The sequence below is a fragment of the Lynx rufus genome, unplaced genomic scaffold (assembly GCF_022079265.1).
Source record: "Lynx rufus isolate CCGP_SWC_20201006 ecotype Redwood Valley unplaced genomic scaffold, mLynRuf1.p SCAF_5, whole genome shotgun sequence".
NCBI lineage: Eukaryota > Metazoa > Chordata > Mammalia > Carnivora > Felidae > Lynx > Lynx rufus.
The window spans coordinates 384,120-405,904 of record NW_025814867.1 but is presented as its reverse complement, the minus strand read 5'-3'; the positions used below and the strand labels follow the sequence as shown (position 1 = coordinate 405,904).

Sequence of the window (21,785 nt, the reverse complement as noted above, 5' to 3'; positions counted from 1 at the left end):
AAGGCTTTTTTTTTTTAAGTTCAAGTAATCATTGTTGAAAATAAAAGGCAATAAAAGTAAAGACAATTTTCACTATATTCAGCTTTTGCCCTTTATTGGTTTATAGTAAGTTAATAGTTTCCAAACACTGCCAGAGACCAGCTCCAGCAACCAGGGGTTCCCGAAGGAAGAACAGTGTCGGTGAAAATAAAACTAAAATAAAAAACTGGAAAATAAAAAACTAAAACTAAAATAAAAATGGACACAGACAACAGCAGTGTGTTGAACTGACCAATTTATTGTACCAAGTGTGGCATTATATATGCTAGTGATTTCCTTGTAGCATACGTCATCTATGTTTTTCTAACATTACCTAATTTTGAAAATGTTTCTATGTATCATCACCCAATAAGGAATAACATGATTGTTTTCTCATAACGTTCCCTCCTGCCCTTTAATTTCTTTCATTGTTTTTATTATGTATCTACGTTTATCTATAATCTATAAAGTATTTGCTTTGCTGTTTTCATGAAAGGTCATTTATCTCTCAACACCTCAAGTGGAACAGTTAGAGGGACACGACCTGTTAGTTGTTTCCCTGAAGCGTTCGTGGTTTTGAAGAACAAAAGTGTTCGCCTGGGTCCGAGGTGCCAGGAAGAGGGCCAAGAGGGCCTTAGAAACCCACGCCTTATACATTCTCAGAGAGACAATGCACCTAGGAACCAATGAACCATTCTGTACTTTAACCGACTAGGTTCAGTCATCATCTGGAATGCCTCCTGGGGGCCAAGTGGGCCTAGGGATTAGAGTGACCTGTGTCCATAGATACACTCCTTAGTTGCCAGAGTGGGGCTTTCAAATCCATATGTCTCTCCTATACAGGCCCTCTTTGCTGGCAAAGGTACGAGGCTATCCTTCCTATAAGTAGAGGAGTCTCCATGGGGAATGGCAAGGGCTAAATGTAAGGCCGCACAGTTTCTTGCGGAACCTTATTTTCTTTCCTACTGGTTCTTTTCCCAGAGGGCCTGTCAAGGGCAATTCCCCAACTGACAATACCCCAGGTAGTTTTAAGGCCAAATTACCTAAAAGCGGGAGTACAAGAAGCTTCCCTGTCGGCGGCCGCCCTGCAGTCACCAATCCATCCACAGCTCGGGCCCTGCCACTCAGGCTGGGATAGCTCGGCTTCCAGCAAAACACAAAAAAATTTGAAGTATGCAAATGGTTTACCCACACAGAAAAATGACTTTTCAAATTACTTTACTTCTCTTTAACTTAGGTAAACCTAAATGTAGTAAATCCCTATTTATTCTGAAATCCAAACAATGACAAATCACAAACTGAATATAGTGCAGCATTTAATGAGAGGGGGATATAAAAGGGAAGTACATGAGGAAGTCACTGGAGTTTAAAGATAAAGCTTTTGGGTATGAAATAATGTATACACAGTCCAGTCTCTAAATCCTATTCTACATCTGTAATCTAGAATCATAAATACTATTGAAAGATGATTCAAACACTAAAATTCCAGAGCACCTTCTAAGTTATACCAAAAAATTTTAAATTACCCTCTAACTTTCCTTTATTGTATCTTAGAATACTACCTGTATTTTGGAAATCTGTAATTTGTTACATTAGGTATGGCTAAAGAAAATAGTATTTTAAACAAGTATACCACAATCTAGATACCCTAACAAGTACTATTCCTAACCACCTTAAGAAGTTAAAACTCCTTTTCTGAAGTCCTCCTCAGGATCTGTAGTACAGTCATTGTCCAAGGTGATCATTCTCAATCCTTGATTTGATACTTTAAACCATAATTTAAAATCATTTAGAGAAAAAGTCTGAATAAGGTGAATAATAAATTGTGACTAGGAGAACTGAAAGTATTTCTTAAAGTTCTCAAAATATGATAATAGCATCACTGGAATAAGTGCACCCTCCCAAGACTAAAAACAGTTAAATCCTAGCACTTAGCAAAATGCCTATTAATGTGGAGAACAAAGGGGGAAAAAATTAAACTTCCTTATCACTTACAGCGTAGTGACAAGTACTTGAGGAAGACAGTAACCTTCCTCAAGGAGCTTAGCGGTCTCAGTGTTAGTACTTTGCTAAAGGCAAAAGGCAACCTTAGCTTGACAGTAACCTGACCCTTTGGATCAAAGATCCTTTGGAAAATCCCTTTGGAAACTCTCTACCCATCCCCACCCCCACCTCCCAAGATACAGGTTAGCAATTACCCTCCAAGCATAGGGCGCACTGGTACACATCTGAAGGGTCTCATGACTAAGGTTTTATAGACCACTGTAAATGACCTTTTCCTAACAACAGCTTGCCTCTCAAGGTGCTGGAAAACTTGCTTCCAAATTCCTTAGAGAGTTACACTATACCTGACCCCCTCCCAACCTGAAAGAAAGTCTATTATCAGCCATTCCTCACAACTGCAGTGCAGCTCTTTCTGCCCAGGGGCCTGTGCTTCAATACAACCACTTTTTTGCGCTGGAGAGGTCTCAGTTCTTTCTTGACCATTTGCTCCTGGACCCCAACATTTCACATCACCTTTTACCATATGATAGGATATGAAATGAACACCATCATGAACAGGATAGTGGAAATGAGGCAGGAGATGTCAAGAAAAATGCCCACTTGTCTAGTATGAAAAAACCAGGTGACTATAACTACCATTACTTAATTGCGGCACCTAGGAAATAGATTAGGTTTGGAGATTACTACCGTTAGTTTAAGGTGCCTTTGGGGACAAGTGGAGAATGTTAAGTGGCCGCTTATAAATTAGTCTTTCCTATAAATGGAAACTGAAATGCAAAGAGCAACACTGTTTAGATGCTTGTGGCTAGGATGCATTTGAAAGGATTAAAATGGCAAAGGGCATAAATTAAACTTTTTAAAAATTTTTTATTTTAATAAAAAAAGGTTGTTGTTTTTTTTTTAATTTTGAGAGAGACAGAGACAGCGTGAGTGGGGAAAGGGCAGAGGGAGAGGGAGAGAGAATCCCAAGCAGGCTCTGGGCTGCTGCACAGAGTCCGATTCGGGGCTTTAACTCAGAAAACCACCAGATCATGACCTGAGCCGAAATCAAGAGTGGGAGGCTTAACTGAGCCAAGCAGGCACCCTGTAAATTAAGCTTTTAAGAAAAAATGGGATTGGGGCGCCTGGGTGGCTCAGTCACCGACTGAAGTCAACCGACTTCAGCTCAGGTCATGATCTCACGGTTTGTGGGTTGGAGCCCCATGTTGGGCTCTGCGCTGACAGCTCGGAGCCTGGAGCCTGCTTCGGATTCTGTGCCTCCCTCTCTCTTTGCTCCTCCCCCATTAATGCTCTGTCTCTCTCAAAAACAAATAAAAAACATTTAAAAGAATTTTTTAAAATATGGGATTGAATGGAATAGATTACAAGTGGCCAGACCCTTTCTAAGGACAAATCAAGAGCCCTTACGGTCCTAGGGTTGCAAAAAATGGAGGCGCTCCTTTTTGCTTCTGTCAACAGTGCCAAAGGGAAAAGAGCGTTTGTTGCATTTGCCTAATTTCATTTGTTGCTGTTTCTAGGGATAATCAAAGCCAAAAGAGCAAAATAAAGCTAAAACCCTAGATGCATAGTTTAAAGAGGCGGCGGTGACGGGAGGGCAAGGGGGCGCTTCAAGTCTGAAAAAGGTCAGATATCGAAGGGACCGAAGTCAGAAAATGCAAGCTGGAGAAAAGAAATGTTTAAAAATTAGCTATGTTTCTATATGGAATGCCAAAGGGCACACTTTAGTAAGACCTTTAAAACCTGGAACTCTCCACTGAGAGCCGACCTAAGGCATCAGCTCCGAAAGCCCCGAGCGCGTTTCACAGGGCCAGCCTCCCCCCGCCCCCCCACGCTCCCAGGCCGCCCCGGTGGGGGACGCGGGGCGGGAGGGCGGAGGGCGGCCCGGCGCATGCGCGCCCCCCCCCCCCGCCAGTCCCCGCTCCGGGTTCCAGCGCGTGCTCGGTCGCCCTCCGTTCCCCGTCCAGCCTGCCCTGCTCCGGTCAGGCCCCGTCACCTGCCACCCAGTCATTTTCTGACTCCCTCCGGCCTAGTCCATCAGGTCTTGGAGTGCTCATTCGCGTCTCCCAGTGCTTTCCGGGGAGGGCGGAGTTCCTTCCCGGCCGGGCGGTAAGAAGGCGGAGGGGCAAGGGTCTCAAGAGGTCCGGGGGCCCCAGGCCGGTGACCTGGGCAGTGCTACCAGCGCGGGGCTGGGGACCGCTCGGGGTTTCCCCTGCGTCCGGCTGCGCGCAGGCGCTCAGGGAAGGAAGGCCGGGCACGCGTCGGCCAATGGGAGCGCGAGCTCGGCGCGGGCCAGACGCCGGACTCGCCTCGAGCGACCCGTCGCGGCTGGCGCCGGAGCGACGCGCGCAGGGGTGCGCGCCCGGCTGCGGTTTCAGGGACGGGGGCTTGGCGAGCACTGCTGGTAGGAATTTGTCAGCCTCTCCCGCAGTGGGGCGAGTGGAGGTGGGAGCGCCGGGCCCCGCGGCGCGCTCCCGTTGCCAGGGCTGGCCCTCCGCTGCGCATGCGCCCCCCGCCCCCGCACCGCCCTGCGGGAGCGACCGCCCTTTGCCCTGGTACCGGGTGGTAGGTGGAGCAGGCCTGAGGAATCGTTTGCGCTGGGCGCTGGTCCGAGCTGTAAGGAGCAGGAGGGTGCGCCAAGTGGTACCTTCGGCCGCTCGGCACTGAACGGGCGCGTTCAGAACGGGCGTCTGGGCGGGCAGCGTGCACAGTCACCTTAGGTCGACGCGCTTTTGAACTGAGGCGTTGCCAGGGCCCGGGGTACCTGCACCGCACCTGTCTTAACTTGTTTTGAAATGAGAAGCCAAAGAAGATATATATCCCCGAAGCCCTTTACCTTATAGGAAACTGTTGTGATTCAAACCTCATAGCCAGAGACTTAGGAAGGAAACTAAAGAGTCTACATGCTTTGCTCTTGCTGTAATTTATTAATTTATTTAATGGGACTTGCTGCTTTTGCTTTTCCTTTACCTTTTTCGCTTTCCTGAGTAGTCAACCGAAAAGCAATGAAAAATTGCTTTTATTCCTCCTTGACAGAGCAAATTGCTTTTAAACCCTTGCAAAATAGTAAGATAAGTCACAGTTTAAATGAGAGAAGCCTGGGGATATTAAACTTTGTTAAAATAAGTTACTTTCAAATAAAAATTATGCTAAATGGCCAAAAGTCAATCTTAGGGCCTTTATTTAACAATCATTGTTACTGTTTCTGTATCAGAGGTAAGCAGAACAGTTTTGTTTTGTTTTTTTTAAACAACCCATAATGTGGCTTTTCCACCAATTTCGATTATCTCTTCCTACCACATTTGACCTGAAACTGCATAGATTTAATGCCTCGGTTCGCACAGTTTAGGTTAAGGTCAGAGAAGTTTTCATTTTACGAAATAAAAGCTAACATCACTATTAAACGGATGACAGAGGCCATTTTCGATGGACTGTAAATAAATTGTGACCTTCCTCATCTTCCACCTCCGTCCAGAGTTCACCATCTCCTTGGAAAAGACCTTCCAACTCCCCTCTCCCATTCTACCTATTGTACCAGAGAGTGTCCCATAATACTCTGTGCGCGGCTGTATTATTTCATTTACTATATTGTTTTATAATTATCTTTGTCTGTTTTTCCACTCTCTCCCTCTTTCCTGCGCTAATATTTTGGACAAGTGGATTGTCTTAATGTGTTTTTTGTTTTGTTTTTTATTCCCAGTACTTGGCATACAGCCTGGCACATACGAACATGGTAAATGCCTGTTGAGGAATTAGGTGAATTAGGGACCCAGAGTGCCTCTGAAGTCTGAAAAATTAGTTATTTTGTAGCATGCCTGAGGCCTTTTCCAAATGGAAGAATTGTAGGCAACGGAAGAATTTATCTGGAGACAAAACCCTGCGGTTGACCTGGGTGTCCCAGGCTTTCAGACCATTTCTCACTAGCAAATGAGTGCACCCAACTCCACTCTGAAGCAGATTTTCAATCTGCTAAAAATCATTTGACTTTCTGGGTAACTAAGGCCTAAGAACCACAGATCTAAATCTTCTTGTCGTTAGCAATCACATCTCTCATAGTAAATTAAAAAGTTGACATTGCAGTTATCAAATCAGGCCCCTTATGATTTTGTTTTCCCTAGGCCTGTTTATCTCTGACTAAAGTGATGTAATTGGGTTCTTGGTCTTGCAGAGATGAGAACTGACCTAAGATCTGTGCCACGTGAAAAAACAAGCAGCCGTGCCTGCCAACCGGCTGGGTTTTAACCTTGTTTCTGATGAGGTTTTAGGATGATGGTGGGGTTCGTGGGGATGCAGAGCCGATGGACAAGAAAGAATTCTTGAAGACATCTTTGGTGCCAAAGTGATTTTATTAAAGCACGGGAACAGGACCCCAGGGCAAAACGAGCTGCGTTGGGGTTGTGCAGAATGACTGGTTGTACGCTACGGGCTTGGGGAAGGTAAAGTCCTGCAAGTTTCCAAGGAGACTTTCATATGCTGAAGACTCACAGGATCCTGGAGGCCTAGGTATTGCCCAGCTAAGGTTGTTTTTCCCTCTAGCAAAGCATTGACTTTAAGACCCTGGGGAGTTCCTGGAGAAAAGTTTGACTGCCAGCCTCAAATATTTGTCAAGTGGGCTGCAGGTTATAAGGAAATTCAGTTTTTTCTGCCATTTCCTTCTTGCCTTTGTTCCCCCCCATCACTATGGAGGGAGGGTGATGTTGGGGCTCCAGGAAACAGTCTGTAGGTTTCTGGAGATTAGGCTATTGATAAGATTGCCTTTTCTTGTAATTTCCTAAGATTTGTTAAGTGAGGGAGACCCATGTCCTGTATGAATGCAATCTCTATCATTTAACCATTTGTTTTCTGTCCTTGGGCAGCCAGGAGTGCCTGAGAAATGCCACACATATCCCACCTGGGGGTGGGGCGTGGTAATGCTCACTTATACTTTGCCCTCAGCCTGCCTTATGCTCCCTCATCATTTCCAGTTAGAACTGCTTTGTTTTTTTTTTTCTTCTTAAGAAGTGGGTAAATCATACAGAAAACAAAGAACTAGTTAAGACAAAACTTAAAATTATTTGACTTTTCCCCTACAGCTATCTAGAGATCTTTCCCTAAGGTTGTGTTAAAGAAGTATTTTTAATGAATTAAAGCTTAAAAGTTTCCTGACAGACACCTGGGTCCTATAAAATGATGACATGAGGGTTCCCTAAACATCAGAATCCTAAAGGCATGTTAAAACAGACTGCTGGGCCCCACCCAGTTTCTGATTCTGCAGGTCTAGGGTGGGGCCTGATAATTTGCATTTATAACAAATTCCCAAAGATGTTCTTCCAGCTTTGAGAACCACTGCCCTAAAGGTTGTTTGCTGTTTCTTCTCTTAATTTTTTTAAAAATTTTTTTAACGTTTATTTATTTCTGAGACAGAGAGAGACAGAGCATGAACGGGGGAGGAGCAGAGAGAGAGGGAGACACAGAATCGGAAGGAGACACAGAATCGGAAACAGGCTCCAGGCTCTGAGCCGTCAGCACAGAGCTGACGCGGGGCTCGAACTCACGGACTTCGAGATCATGACCTGAGCCGAAGTCGGCCGCTTAGCCGACTGAGCCGACTGAGCCACCCAGGCGCCCCTTTCTTTTCTCTAATCCCTGCCCTTCCAGAGCTGATTGCTGATCCCACCCATCACGATCAAATCGTCAGCCTACTCTTCAAGGAGAGCTTATGGAAACACTTAAAAACACTCCTAGGACTTCCAGGGGAAACCACACATTTCCTGTCCTGTCTGGTTCAACAGAACCAGAACACATATTTTTAATTTTTTCCAATGATTTAAATAGGAAACAATCATTTTAGGGTAATAATTAGGTTGAGGGTATAGCGGAATTAAGTGGACATTTTATGTATATAGGCATTTTCCTATAGAAATACGAGTTGGCCACCATTGATGGGGGCAGGGGAAGATTTTTGGCCAAAGGAAAAGAAGTCCCTCCATCTCCCAGTTGAGAAAACCACTTTATTCACTAAAAAGGCAGTTCCCACAGCACAATATAATTTTATTATACACACTTAAGTTCTCTCTTTTTTTTTTTTAAGAGAAATACTCCTGTGAAAACTTGTTTTGTATTACTTAGCAAATGCTAACTTTATTTGTCTTTGAATAACAAAAATAAATAGCCATATTTATTTGTTCTGATAGATTCAATTTTTTCCCTATAGTTTGTGAACTTATTCATTTGTGATTTTTGACTTGTGTCTAGCCTTGCATTGTATTTTTTAAGACTTTCACATATCCTTATCCTTATTTTCCAATCACAGAATTTGTTTTTGGATAAAATGTTGTATTTAACTACATGTTCTATCTATATGTAAGCCCTTAGGCAGGGAAAAAGGAATTCTGCAGAATTTTATGAGCCCCAAATTATCTAATAATAATAGATGTCATATAAATTTTCTATTTGCCAGATGTTGCTAATCCTTTATGTATTTTATTTAAGATTCACAAAATCCTAACACAAGTAGCCCCTACTTTTATACATAACACACTCATTAAAACATGTACAAAAGTTTGATGTGGGATTCCATATCCAGAGAACTAAAAAATAATTATAATATTCTAGATTACATTTCACCTTTTAGAAACAGTCTGTAATGAGTATTTCCAGCATTTTATATGTGTCTGTCAACATTTTTTCTTAAATACACAGTGAAGATAGCTTTAGGGAGCATCAGATAAAGGACAAATGATGATACCTGTATTTATTGTTTCATTTGTATTCAATTTGTTAGTCTTTATTGCTAGCACTAGAAATGTAATTCTTTTGGGGCACCTGGTGGCCCAGTCGGTTAAGTGTCTGACCAGCTCAGGTCATGATCTCATAGCTGATGGGTTGAAGCCCCACGTCAGGCTCTGTGCTGACATCTCGGAGCCTGGAGCCTGCTTCAGATTCTGTATCTCCCTCTCTCTGTACCCCTCCTCTCTCTATCTCTCTCTCTCTCTTTCTCTCTCTCTCAAAAATAAACATTAAAAATTAAAAAAAAAAAGGAAATGTAATCCTTTTGATAAAGTAAAGACAAAATTTAATAAAATACTTACGGAATTAACATTTCTACAGTAAAGTTTCTGACTAAACCACTCCTGTCTAGCAGACAGTGTTAGCTTAAAGTATTCTCTCAGTTAATGAAAATTTTTAAATTTTAAATTAAAGGGCAATTTGGGGTGACAGTGCCTATTATACAGGTGTTTCTGCTGTAAGGATATGTACGCATTCCTGGAAATCCTGACATTCTGTAGGATAATACATTAAAATAACAGGGGTTATGAAGAAAAAATATATACCACTCAAAATGAGACATGTGGAAGTCTCCAGCTTTTTCATCTGCACCAGCAGCTTTCCAGATTGCTTGATGTAGTGAAAAACGCAGGGATACTTGAAGCCACTAAACATAAGCTTAAATCAAAGGAAGGAACTCCTGGGGGATTTTCAGGTTTTGTAAGGTCTTTACATACAGCTGAAGCCACTGTAATTGTAGAAAGACCACTTCTGATTGCTCTAAACCACTTACATGCTGGGAAAAAACTTCACAAGGTGTAACATATTTCCCTTATTCACCAATTGCACATAAGCTAGTTCACATTAAAGAAACTTTTTTTGTAGCAGAACAGACAGTTCTTGTGTTACGGAACCAGGCAGGAACGCTGGCAGAAAAACCAAGCGGCACTCGGCGATCTTGGTGGATCAGAGACTTATTTAACACTGGCAGGATCAGAGGAGACTGTTTCTTCAAAGACCTGAGTGCCGAACGCAAATGGGGAGGCTAATTTGTAGTTGTCCGCTTCCATATCTGTGGGGGTTTTGTGCGCACAGCAAACAAAGGAAGAAGAACCTGGAGGAGGGGGTCTATAAGCTAGAGACCAGAGTCTGTTTTAGCCCTGTTGGCCATCTTTGGTGTACTTTATTCACTTCTCCAACATGCCCCCCTTTAATGCCTTTTAAAAAAAATGTTTAGTAGGCATCACCTTTCAGTTTTACAGGTTGGTACTCTCGGAAGGCTAAGATACGTGTGCAGTAGTTTGGCGAGCAAACAGTGTTTTCAGTAAAACCATGGCATTCAGTATACAGGGGCCAATGGGTACAAGTTATGGAGAGGAGGGCCCCCGCCAGGGCAGGAAGCCAGGATGCCCGATCCATGAGATCCTATCCTTTCCATTGATTGATATTTTCCTGTTGTCTATGTTAAATTCTTTCCTTGAGTCCCTTAACCTTAATTATAACTATTCCTGACTGGTTTACAAAATAGCAACATTCCTCCCTCAGAAAGATGCAAGTCCCTCCTTTTTCTGAAGTGAGGAGGTTGAGGGCTTGCCTATTTTGGAGGGTCACTGCTGCCAGAGAGTTTATTTGGCTTTGTAAGGTTACCAGAGAATCTGCCACCTGTTTGTTCCACATCTTCATTTAGCTCTTGCCATGGTCTATGGTAGAGTCCTACGGATGAACCTATGTCCCCTATTCCGGTTCCTATTCCTGTCGCAATTCCTGCTCCTATCAGAACAGGTAGCAAGACTGCCGTTTGGCCTGGGACTTGGGGCTAAAGGCTGTTAGGAACTGATCTTCAGTGTATATGGATAGCTCTGGGGTTAGGAAGACGGAATAACATATCTGAGTCCAGTTGGCCTTTAAGCATCGGTAGGCCGAATTAGAACACAGATAGAACACCCCAAAGGCTGAACATAGGGTTGTGTTCCTCCTTAAGGTTATATTTATTCTGCATAGAGAGGTACCATTCATACCTTCAGCAACTGTACAGATTAGATTGTTGGCATTTGTGAGACGGACCCCAGCGGCCAGGGGTCCAATTAAGACAGAGGTGTTGGTTTTGAGATTTTCAGGAGCTTCCCAGGTCAAAGGGATAGGAGTGGCTAAGTAAGCCTTCCAGCTGAGGGGCAAGCACATCCAGCAGGTTTGGGTGTGAATATCTATTTTATGGAGGACTTGTAGAGTAGTATTGGCCCAATGCTGGAGTGGGGAAACGGTAAGCATCTGATTGAGGGCTGAAATGTTCGCACCTTGGTAGGCTGCCGGGGGAGTGGTCGCCTTTATGGCTTGTATTACCCTATCCTGGGTATCCTTTATAACCTTTTGATGGGCCCTGTCCTGCACCCCTCCCCCATCCGAGATTCCCCTATTGAGGAAAGTAAGTGTAGCAAGCTCGCTTCCCTCTCTGGAGGCCCTTGTTGTGACATGGGTTCCTGACATTTTGGGTTATCTCTGCAGTCCAATACTTAGTCATTGGGGCACCGGGTGACTGACAGAGAGTGGGTGTTTTTTCCCTTGTAGCAATCTTGTGGAGACAGGTGAAGGCACTGAATGCCCTTGACCCCCTTATTGTCATATGACAATCCTAGAGGCAAAGTGGGTAAGCAGCAGTTGTGAGGGTGAGAGAGGCTATCATAATATACAGGCAATACCTAATGGCCCTCCCATCCAGAGGAGGTATGTGAGACCCAGAATGCATCTTTTGTCCCGTGTCCCAGCTTGTTGGTGCAGTCTCTATCAGCCCAACAGTAAGAAGTAAGATCAGGGCTATGACACCAATAAGGGGCAAGGGCTGGCAGAGTTGCATCCAGACCCCTGGGCTAGGTTCATGCGTTGATTCCTCAAGCTTCTGCCGTACGCAGGCCAGCCAGCTTCTGAGGTGTGGCTGGAGCAGGGCTGGAGGTCTCAGGGGCAGTTTCCCTTTTGAGGGTCAGTTTAAGTGGGTTGACTGGATCTGGATCACTTCGCCAGGTTGTGGGTTCTTCTGAGTTGGCCTTCTTAACTCTGGAGTGATGGACCCATGGGGTGACACCTGAAACTTGAAGGGCTGCAGGAGTTGTTAGAATAACAGTATGAGACCCAGTCCACTGTGGTTTGAGAGGTTCCCTCTTCCAATCTTTGACCCATACAGAGTCTCCTGGCTGAAAGGGGTGAATGGGGGTCCCTAAGGAAATTGGGGCCTTCTCTATGGAATATCTCTATAACTTGTTTAGGACTGCCCCCAAGGTCTGGAGCTGTTCTCTTATTCCCTTGTCTCCAATCTGGTGTAGGTCTCCTAGGAGTTTTCCTAAACATGTGAGGGGGTTGCCCACATAATAACTCAAAAGGGGAGAATCCTAGTGCCCGAGGTGTGCATCGGGCATGCAGGAGGGCCAGCAGTAGTAAATCTGGCCATGGGAGATTAGTCTCTTGGTGGAACTTAGCTAGGGTTTCCTTGAGGGCGCGATTCATCTGCTCTACTTTTCCCTGAGCTCTGGGGTCGTTAAGCAGTGTGCAGTTTCCAGGTAATGTTGAGGGACTTTGTCAGGGTTTGTATAATGTCTGCCACAAAAGGTCAATTATCACTGTGTATGGTTAAGGGTAGATCAAACCGAGGTGCAATCTCCCGTAGAAGAGTTTTGGCCACCTTGCGACTTCGTTCCGTTCTGGTCGGGAATGCTTCGACCCATCCCGAATATGTGCAGATTATTACAAGAAGGTACCTGAATCCTTTATTTGGTTGTATGTCGGTAAAGTCCACCTCTAAGTCTTCAAAAGGGGCGGCCCCCATCATTTGCGTGCCAGGCGGGGGCCATGGGGCAGACCAAGCATGGTTTTGGTACATGTTACACATTGTTCACTGACAGCTCAGCATAATGCCGGCACCTGGCTGATATAGTAGCTCTTTTTGAGGAGGGCCTCCAGTGCGGTTTTCCCTAGGTGCATGAGTTGGTGATATTCCTTCACTAGGTGTTTTCCCATAGACGACAGGACAAAGATGTGTCCACTTGGCATGACCCACCATCCCTCTTCGCTTAGTGTGCCCCCTTCTGTCGAAGCCCAACTTCTTTCATTGTTTGTGTACAGGGGCAGGGAGGCTTCCCTGTGGGGCACAAGAGTCATAGTGTAGGTAGGAGCTTGTCCTGGGTCACCACAGGCAGCCGCTCTGGCTGTTTTGTCGGCCAGGTGATTTCCTTGAGTTATAGGGTCGTCTCCTTTCTGATGTCCCTTACAGTGTAAGATAGCTACCTTGTCTGGTAGCCATACGGCCTCAAGAAGCTTTAGTATTTCTTCCTTGTTTTTGATAGTTTTCCCTGCAGCAGTAAGGAGACCTCTTTCTTTATAGATGGCCCTGTGTACACGCACAGTAGCAAAGGTATACTGGGAATCAGTGTAGATGTTAACTCATTTACCTTTGCTAAGGATGAGGGCTCAGGTTAAGGCATACAGTTCAGCCCGTTGTGCCGACCATCCTTCCAGCAAAGCCTTGGCTTCCAGAACTTCGGTGGTTGTGGTTACTACATATCCTGTTCTTCGGCTGCCCTCTTGTAAATAGCTGCTCCCATCACTGAACAGGGTGATCTCCGGGCTTATTATATAACCTGGTCTTGGAGGTCCGGGCAGTTGGCGTAGACTTCATTCACTACTTCGGAACAGACATGGTCAGGTTCTCCCTCCCCCATGGGAAGGAAGGTGGCCAGGTTTAGTGTTTCTACTGCTTCAAGAGCGACCCTTGGGTTTTTGTAGAGAAGGCCTTGGTATTGTGTCAGCCGAGAATTGGAGAGGAGACGATATCCTTGGGTGCTCATGAGGGACATGACCGTGTGTGGGACCTTAACATTAAGCGTTTGTCCCAGCGTGACTTTGTCTGCATCCTTGATGAGCAGGACTGTGGCTGCCAGCACTCTGAGGCACGGTGGCCATCCTGCAGCCACAGGATCAAGTTTTTTTGACAGGCCACTGGCCATTGCCAAGGCCCCATACTCTGAGTGAGCACTCCAAGGGCTATTTGTCCTTTTCATGTACGAAGAAGTTAAAGGGTCTTTCTATGTCAGGCAAACCCAGGGCTGGGGCTCATCCCAGAGCCACTTTATTTCTGTGAAAGCAGCTCTTGCCTTCTTAGTCCATGCAAGGGGCCCCCAGTCTGGCCCTCCCAACAGATCATAGAGGGGCCTCACTATGGCTGAGAATCCAGGAATCCAAATGCGACAGAACCCTGTGGCCCCTAAAAATTCATGCAAGCCTCATTTTGTTTGGGGCTGTGGCAGTGTGGTGATAACTTTCTTCCTTTCCGGTCCTAGTTCTCTTTTTCCTTTTGTGAGGAGGAAGCCTAAGTATCAGACCTGCTGCTGACAAACCTGTGCCTTTTTTCCGAGAGGCCTGGTACCCCGAGTAGGACAGGAGCTGCAGGAGGGCCTTGGTACCTTTCATACAGTCTTCTTGGGTGTCGCTGGCAAGGAGGATGTCACCTACGTATTGGAGGAGGACACACCCTGTGGTTTCCCTCAGAAAGTCGGCGAGGTCTGCAGCTAGTGCTTCCCCAAAAAGAGTGGGCGAGTTCTTGAAACCTTGGGGGAGTCGTGTCCAGGTCAGCTGCATCTGGCGCCCTGTAACGGGCTCAGTCCATTCAACGGCAAACAATGGTTGACTTTGAGGAGCCAGGCGGAGGCAGAAGAAAGCATCCTTTAGGTCGAGGCATGTAAACCATTTGGCTGACCCCAGAATGCGTCTGGAGAGAGTATATGGGTTCGGAACCACTGGGTGTAAGGAAACAGTCACTTTGTTAATGGACCTCAAATCCTGTACTGGTCAGTATCCTCCTCCTGGCTTCTCGACTGGCAAGAGCGGGGTATTCCAAGCCAATTGGCACTCAATTAGAATACCTGCTTCTCTGAGCTTGGTCAGGTGCTCTTGTATACCCATTCTAGCCTCGAGTGGAAGAGAGTACTGCCTTTGTCTCTGAGGTTGGGCTCCAGGGATCAGGTCAACAACGGTGGGGCCCCAACTGCAAGCTAGTCCAGGTGGGTTATCTTCAGCCCATACAGAGGGGAATGTAAGCCTGAATTCTGAGGGGTTACAGGGTAGGGCCTGTGCACAGAATAGTCTCCATTCTTCTTCCCTTGGCAGGGTAATTGCCAAGACCAGGGTTTCCTCCTGCTTGGGTTTAATTGGAGGCTAGTGTGTCCATTGGGTTCAAAAGTTATCTGGGCCCCAAGTTTGGAGAGCATATCCCAGCCCAGGAGAGGAATCGGGCAGTCAGGTAAGTAGAGGAACTCATGCCGCACCTTGTGACCCCCAGGTTCACATTGTTGAACTTGACAGAAGGGCTGTTGCATCACCCGTGTCCCAGTAGCCCCAAGTATGGTTGCCGTCTTTTGGCTTAAGGGCGCCACCAGGGAATTAACAATGGAGTATTCAGCCCCAGTGTCAACAATGAAAGTTATTGTTTGGCCTCCTACCTTCATTCCGACCGTGGGCTCATGGGGGCCAAGAGAGAAAGAGCCCAGTCCCCCTCAGTCTGATTCTACCCCGGCCAGACCAATGAGGTTCTCGCCTTGAGTTCCTCCTGATATTGGCTGGGTTTTGAGAGCCCCTTCCGAATCGGACGTTCATTCTTCCGGTGTCCCTTCTCTTTGCAGTATGCATATTGGTCTTTTGCTGAGGGTGCTCTGGGCTTCCCCCCTTTTGGTGGTTGGGGTCTTCCTGTCTTTGCAGTGTCCTTTTCTTTTAGTGCTGCTGCGAGAAGGGTGGCTTTCTTTTTTGGTCTTCTCTCCACTTCTCTCTCTCGGCTGTGACTTCTCTGTTCATAAAAACTTTATTGGCGACCTCTATCAGCTGAGTGATATTCATTCCGGCAAAGCCCTCCAACTTCTGGAGTTTTCTTCTGATATCTGGGGCAGCCTGTGCCACAAAAGAGGTATTTACCATTTGTTGACTTTCTGGTGCCTCGGGGTCAAACAGGGTGTATACATGGTATGCTTCACATAATCTTTCATAGTAGTCTCTGGGAGACTCCCCAGGGTGCTGCGTGACTGATGATGTTTTAGTCATGTTCATAGGCCTTTTGGCTCCAGCTCAGATTCCCCAAAGGAGGGCTTCCTGGTATCATGGGATATGGGCTTGTCCTTCTGTGGTGAAATCCCATGTTGGGCGTTCTTCAGGCATGGCAGCTTGAGCCCAGACAGCAGGGTCATTGATCCCCAGAGGTGTGTGATCTTCTAGGTACTGTTATGTTTCTCTCATTCTTCTTCTTTTTTCTTCTGTATCAAACAGAGTATGGAGTAACTGTTGACAGTCTTCCCAACTCGGTCGGTGGGTCTGGAAGAGGGACTCCATCAAGTCGACCATTGCTTGTGGCATTTCAGAGTATGATGGAGTGTTGTGTTTCCAAATGAGGAGGTCAGTTATAGAGAAAGGTTGGTAATACATCATGGAATGGCTGGGCTGGACTGTTCCCTCCTCATTCTGTCTTTCAGGCTCTCTCATATCCCTTACAGGCATTTGGAGAGCATTAGGTCTGGGTCTGGCATGCAATCTGGCTGCTGGCCTTTGTGGGGGAAAGTTCTCCAGGTCTGAGAGGGGCAGGGAGATGGGCCGTGGTGACAATGGCGGTGGCAACAGCAGCAGATGGGACAGACAGACAGACGGGGGTGGGGTTTAAAGCTCAGGGGCATCGGGGAGGGAGTTTAACGACTCATAAGGAGGTGGAAAGACAAGATCTTTCTCCACGTCTCCTTTAAATATTAGAGGAGCGGTGGGTTACTTCTTTGGTTCCCTGGGTGAGCGTCCAGATAAAATGGCTAAAACATTACCTGGCTCTGCTTGCTAAGGATGAATCACACCCAAGGTAGGGGATTTCGGGCAATTTCAAGCCAGGAGAAGATGTATGGAAATTGATCAGGGTGGCCTGGGTTCCCAGTGACTATTAGCCAAACCCACTGCACTGTTTGAGCATTTCATGTCCCTTCTAGGGGCCATCCTACATTGAATATAAGCCATTCTAGTTCCCAAAAGGTCCTTAACTTCCCAGGTGTCATTTTCACCCCATAATCACCAGAAAAATCCCTTTGTAAAATTTTTGGGCATGACCTCTAAAATCGTAAGCTTACTCTGTTTTGATCCCATTATTAATTTCTTTCTCATGTTCAGTGTCACAAGAGCAGACAAAAGGAGAGTATTTCCTCGGATGAGAGGACCAATCAGATACTCCTCTGGTCATGTTCCCGAGGGAAACTTTAGGTGAGGTTTGGCTGGAGCAGACTCAGCTTTGTGACTTGATATCAGAATCTGATCCAATACTGCCCTAGACCTTATGCTCCCAAAGGACAAGGAGAGCCCACTCAGACTCCGTAGACTTTTGGGGACCTTAAGGGTGCCTGTCCGTGGAGCCACAAACTCGAAATCGGCAAGGCTGGCTGAGCCACACATTCTCTCTCACACACACACACACACACACACACACCAGAGTCTATTACATTCCCTGCCGCAAAATTTTCTACCTGTGAGACCACTAAGGCCTTTGGGGAAGGTGGCTTTAGGTGGCTACCTTATTAGGTGGCCTAGATTTGAAATCATTTTACTGCCATGGGCACCTTTTAAGGAAATTGCCTACTCACCAAAAAAGCAGGCAGAAAGCACCTAACTTTTAACCTGTAACAGTCCAACTTTTTTTTTTAAGTTCTCCCTAAATCTAGAAGCCATGATGAGATGTTCAGATTTGTATTTAGGAACGTTTTATTTTCTTTGGGGGAATCTGTTGTCCCATTTCTAAGTATTAATGTCCTTTATTAGTCATTGCTCAGTAGTAAATTTGCCATGTGATTACAGAGTGGACATTGAATATATAATTTTTCTGTACAACTGAAAACCAGTACTTTAGGTACAGAAACTTTTTTTTTGCCTTATTGTTTATGGAAATGCTTCTAAAACTTGCAACATAAATTCTCTGCACAAACAAAAAATTCTCTGTATAACATACTTTTTGTTCCATGTTTGAAAATCATTAAGGGAAGACAGTAAGATGGCGGCATAGGAGGACGCTGGGCTCACCGTGTCCTGCTGATCGCTTAGATTCCACCCACATCTGCCTAATTTGCCCTGCTAACCACCAGAAGACTAGCAGAATGGACTCTCCGGAGCCAAGCTTAGACGTGAGGCGCACGGAAGAGGGTAGGAAAGGCGGAGAGGCAGTGCGCGCTACACGGACTGGTGGGAGAGAGCCAGGGCAGCAGAGGGGCAGCCCGCCCAGCAATGCAGAGCCCCCGAGTCTGGCTTGCAAAAGCGGAGGGGCCGCACGGAGTGTGCTCTGACAGCCAGTGGGACTTAACATCTGATATGTTATAAGTCAACAGCTCTGCTCAGAGAGCGGGAGGGAGAGTTGTTGGGCCCCAGAGGACAGAGCTCAGCTTGGCGGGGAACAAAGGTGCTGGGAAGCGCTATCTCCCTCGCCCATCCCCCAGCCAAAATCCCAAAGGGAACCAGTTCCCATCATGGAACTTGCTTGCACTGCACAAACACCCAACACTGTGCTTCTGTGGATCCATCCCTCCCACAGGTCTGCCTCCCTCCCGGTGCCGCAGGGCCCCTCCCAAAGCAGACCACCGAAGGCAAAGCGAGCTGAGCCTGCCCCTCCCGCCCCTGTGCACCTTGGGGATCCACCGGCTAATACGCCCTTGGCCAGATCCCATCAAAGCAGCACCACAAGCCTGGCAGGGTGCAAGCAGCCCAGACAGGAGCCACACCACTCCACAGTGAGTCCTGCCCCTGGGAGAGAGAAGGTACACACCAGTCTGACTGTGGCCCCAGGGGTAGGCTGGGGGCAGACATCAGGTCTCACTGTGGCCCCGCCCACCAACACAAGTTTCTCCAGACAGTACAGGGGACGTGCCCTGTAGTTTGGAGCCACCAGGGAATACCCAAAATGACGAAATGGAAGAACTCTCCTCAAAAGAAACTCCAGGAAGTAGTGACAGCTAACGAATTGATCAAAAACGATTTAAGCAATATAATGGAACAAGAATTTAGAGTAATACTCACAAAATTAATCACTGGGCTTGAAAAAAAGTATAGAGGACAGTAGAGAATCTATTGCTACAGAGATCAAGAGACTAAGAAACAGTCATGAGGAGCTAAAAAATGCTATAAATGAGGTGCAAAATAAAATGGAGGCGACCACAGCTCGGATTGAAGAGGCAGAGGAGAGAATAGGTGAAATAGAAGATAAAATTATGGAAAAAGAAGAAGCTGAGAAAGAGAGATAAAAAAATCCAGGAGCATGAAGGGAGACTTAGAGAACTAAGTGACATAATTAAAAGAAATAATGCACGCATAATTGGGATTCCAGAGGAGGAAGAGAGAGGGAAAGGTGCTGAAGGTGTACTTGAAGAAATAATAGCTGAGAATGTCTCTGAACTGGGAAAGGAAAAAGGCATTGAAATCCAAGAAGCACAGAGAACTCCCTTCAGACGTAACTTGAATCGATCTTCTGCATGACATATCATAGTGAAACTGGCAAAATACAAGGATAAAGAGAGAATTCTGAAAGCAGCTAGGGTAAACATGCTCAAACATATAAAGGGAGACCTATAAGACTTGTGACGTATCTGTCTACTGAAACTTGGCAGGCCAGAAAGGAATGGCAGGAAATCTTCAATGTGATGAACAGAAAAAATATGCAGCCGAGAATCCTTTATCCAGGAAGTCTGTCATTCAGAATAGAAGGAGAGATAAAGGTCTTCCCAAACAAACAAAAACCGAAGGAATTTATCACCACTAAACCAGCCCTACAAGAGATCCTAAGGGGAATCCTGTGAGATAAAGTACCAGAGACATCACTGCAAGCATGAAAGCTATGGACATCACAATGACTCTAAACTCATATCTTTCAATAATAACACTGAATGTAAATGGACTAAATGCTCCAACCAAAAGACATAGGGTATCAGAATGGACAAAAAAACAAGACCCATCTATTTGCTGTCTACAAGAGACTCATTTTAGACCTGAGGACACTTTCAGATTGAGAGTGAGGGGATGGAGAACTATCATGCTATTGGAAGTCAAAAGAAAGCTGGAGTAGCCATACTTATGTCAGACGAACTAGACTTTAAATTAAAGGCTGTAACAAGACATGAAGAAGATAATTATATAATAATTACAGGAAGAGCTAACAATTATAAATGTCTATGGGCTGAATATGGGAGCCCCCAAATATGTGAAACAATTAATCACAAACATAAGCAACCTTATTGATAAGAATGTGGTAATTGCAGGGGACTTTAACACTCCACTTACAGAAATGGATAGATCATCTAAACACAGGATCAATAAAGAAACAAGGGCCCTGAATGATACATTGGATCAGATGGACTTGACAGATATATTTAGAACTCTGCATCCCAAAGCAACAGAATATACTTTCTTCTCGAGTGCACATGGAACATTCTCCAAGATAGATGACCTACTGGGTCACAAAACAGCCCTTCGTAAGTATACAAGATTTGAAATCATACCATGTATACTTTCAGACCACAATGCTATGAAGCTTGAAATCAACCACAGGAAAAAGTCTAGAAAACCTCCAAAAGCATGGAGATTAAAGAACACCCTACTAAAGAATGAATGGGTCAACCAGACAATTAGAGAAGAAATTAAAAAATATATGGAAACAAATGAAAATGAAAATACAACAATCCAAACGCTTTGGAAATGCAGCGAAGGCAGTCCTGAGAGGAAAATACATTGCAATCCAGGCCTATCTCAAGAAACAAGAAAAATCCCAAATACAAAATCTAACAGCACACCTAAAGAAAATAGAAGCAGAACAGCAAAGACACCCCAAACCCAACAGAAGAAGAGAAATAATAAAGATCAGAGCAGAAATAAACAATATAGAATCTAAAAAAACAGTAGAGCAGACCAATGAAACCAAGAGTTGGTTTTTGAAAAAATAAACAAAATTGGTAAACCTCTAGCCAGGCTTCTCAAAAAGAAAAGGGAGATGACCCATATAGAAAAATTCATGAATGAAAGGGAATTATTACAACCAATCCCTCAGATATACAAGCAATTATCAGGGAATACTATGAAAAATTATATGCCAACAAACTGGACAACCTGGAAGAAATGGACAAATTCCTAAGCACCCACACACTTCCAAAACTCAAACGGGAAGAAATAGAAAACTTGAACAGACCCATAACCAGCGAAGAAATTGAATCAGTTCTCAAAAATCTCCCAACAAATAAGAGTCCAGGACCCAGATGGCATCCCAGGGGAATTCTACCAGACATTTAAAGCAGAGATAATACCTATCCTTCTCAAGCTGTTCCAAAAAATAGAAAGGGAAGGAAAACTTCCAGATTCATTCTATGAAGCCGCATTACTTTGATTCCTAAACCAGACAGAGACCCAGCAAAAAAAGAGAACTACAGGCCACTATCCCTGATGAATATGGATGCAAAAATTCTCAACAAGATACTAGCAAATCGAATTCAACAGCATATGAAAAGAATTATTCACCATGATCAAGTGGGATTCATTTCTGGGCTGCAGGGCTGGTTCAACATTCGCAAATCAATCAATGTGATGCATCACATTAATAAAAGAAAAGGTAAGAACCATATGATCCTGTCAATCGAAAGATGCAGAAAAAGCATTTGACAAAATTCAGCCTCCTTTCTTAATAAAATCCCTCGAGAAAGTTGGGATAGAAGGAACATACTTAAAGATCATAAAAGCCATTTATGAAAAGCCCACAGCTAATATCCTCAATGGGGAAAAACAAAGCTTTTTCCCTGAGATCAGAAACACGACAGGGATGTCCACTCTCACCGCTGTTGTTTAACACAGTGTTGGAAGTGCTAGCATCAGCAATCAGACAACAAAAGGAAATCAAAGGCATCAAAATTGGCAAAGATGAAGTCAAGCTTTCACTTTTTGCAGATGACATGATACTCTACATGGAAAGCCCGATAGACTCCACCAAAAGTCTGCTA

At 45.1% G+C, this 21,785-nt stretch overlaps 1 protein-coding gene across 1 annotated transcript in view; it reads left to right on the top strand.

The window, feature by feature from the left end:
• Positions 1-4,083: 4,083 nt before the first annotated feature.
• Positions 4,084-21,785, top strand: part of TCAIM (T cell activation inhibitor, mitochondrial) — a 74,862-nt gene continuing 57,160 nt past the window's right edge. The window contains exons 1-2 of the mRNA XM_047100254.1: positions 4,084-4,128; positions 16,063-16,188. The gene's annotated coding sequence lies outside the window, so the exon portion shown is untranslated. The remainder of the gene's footprint in view (positions 4,129-16,062; positions 16,189-21,785) is intronic.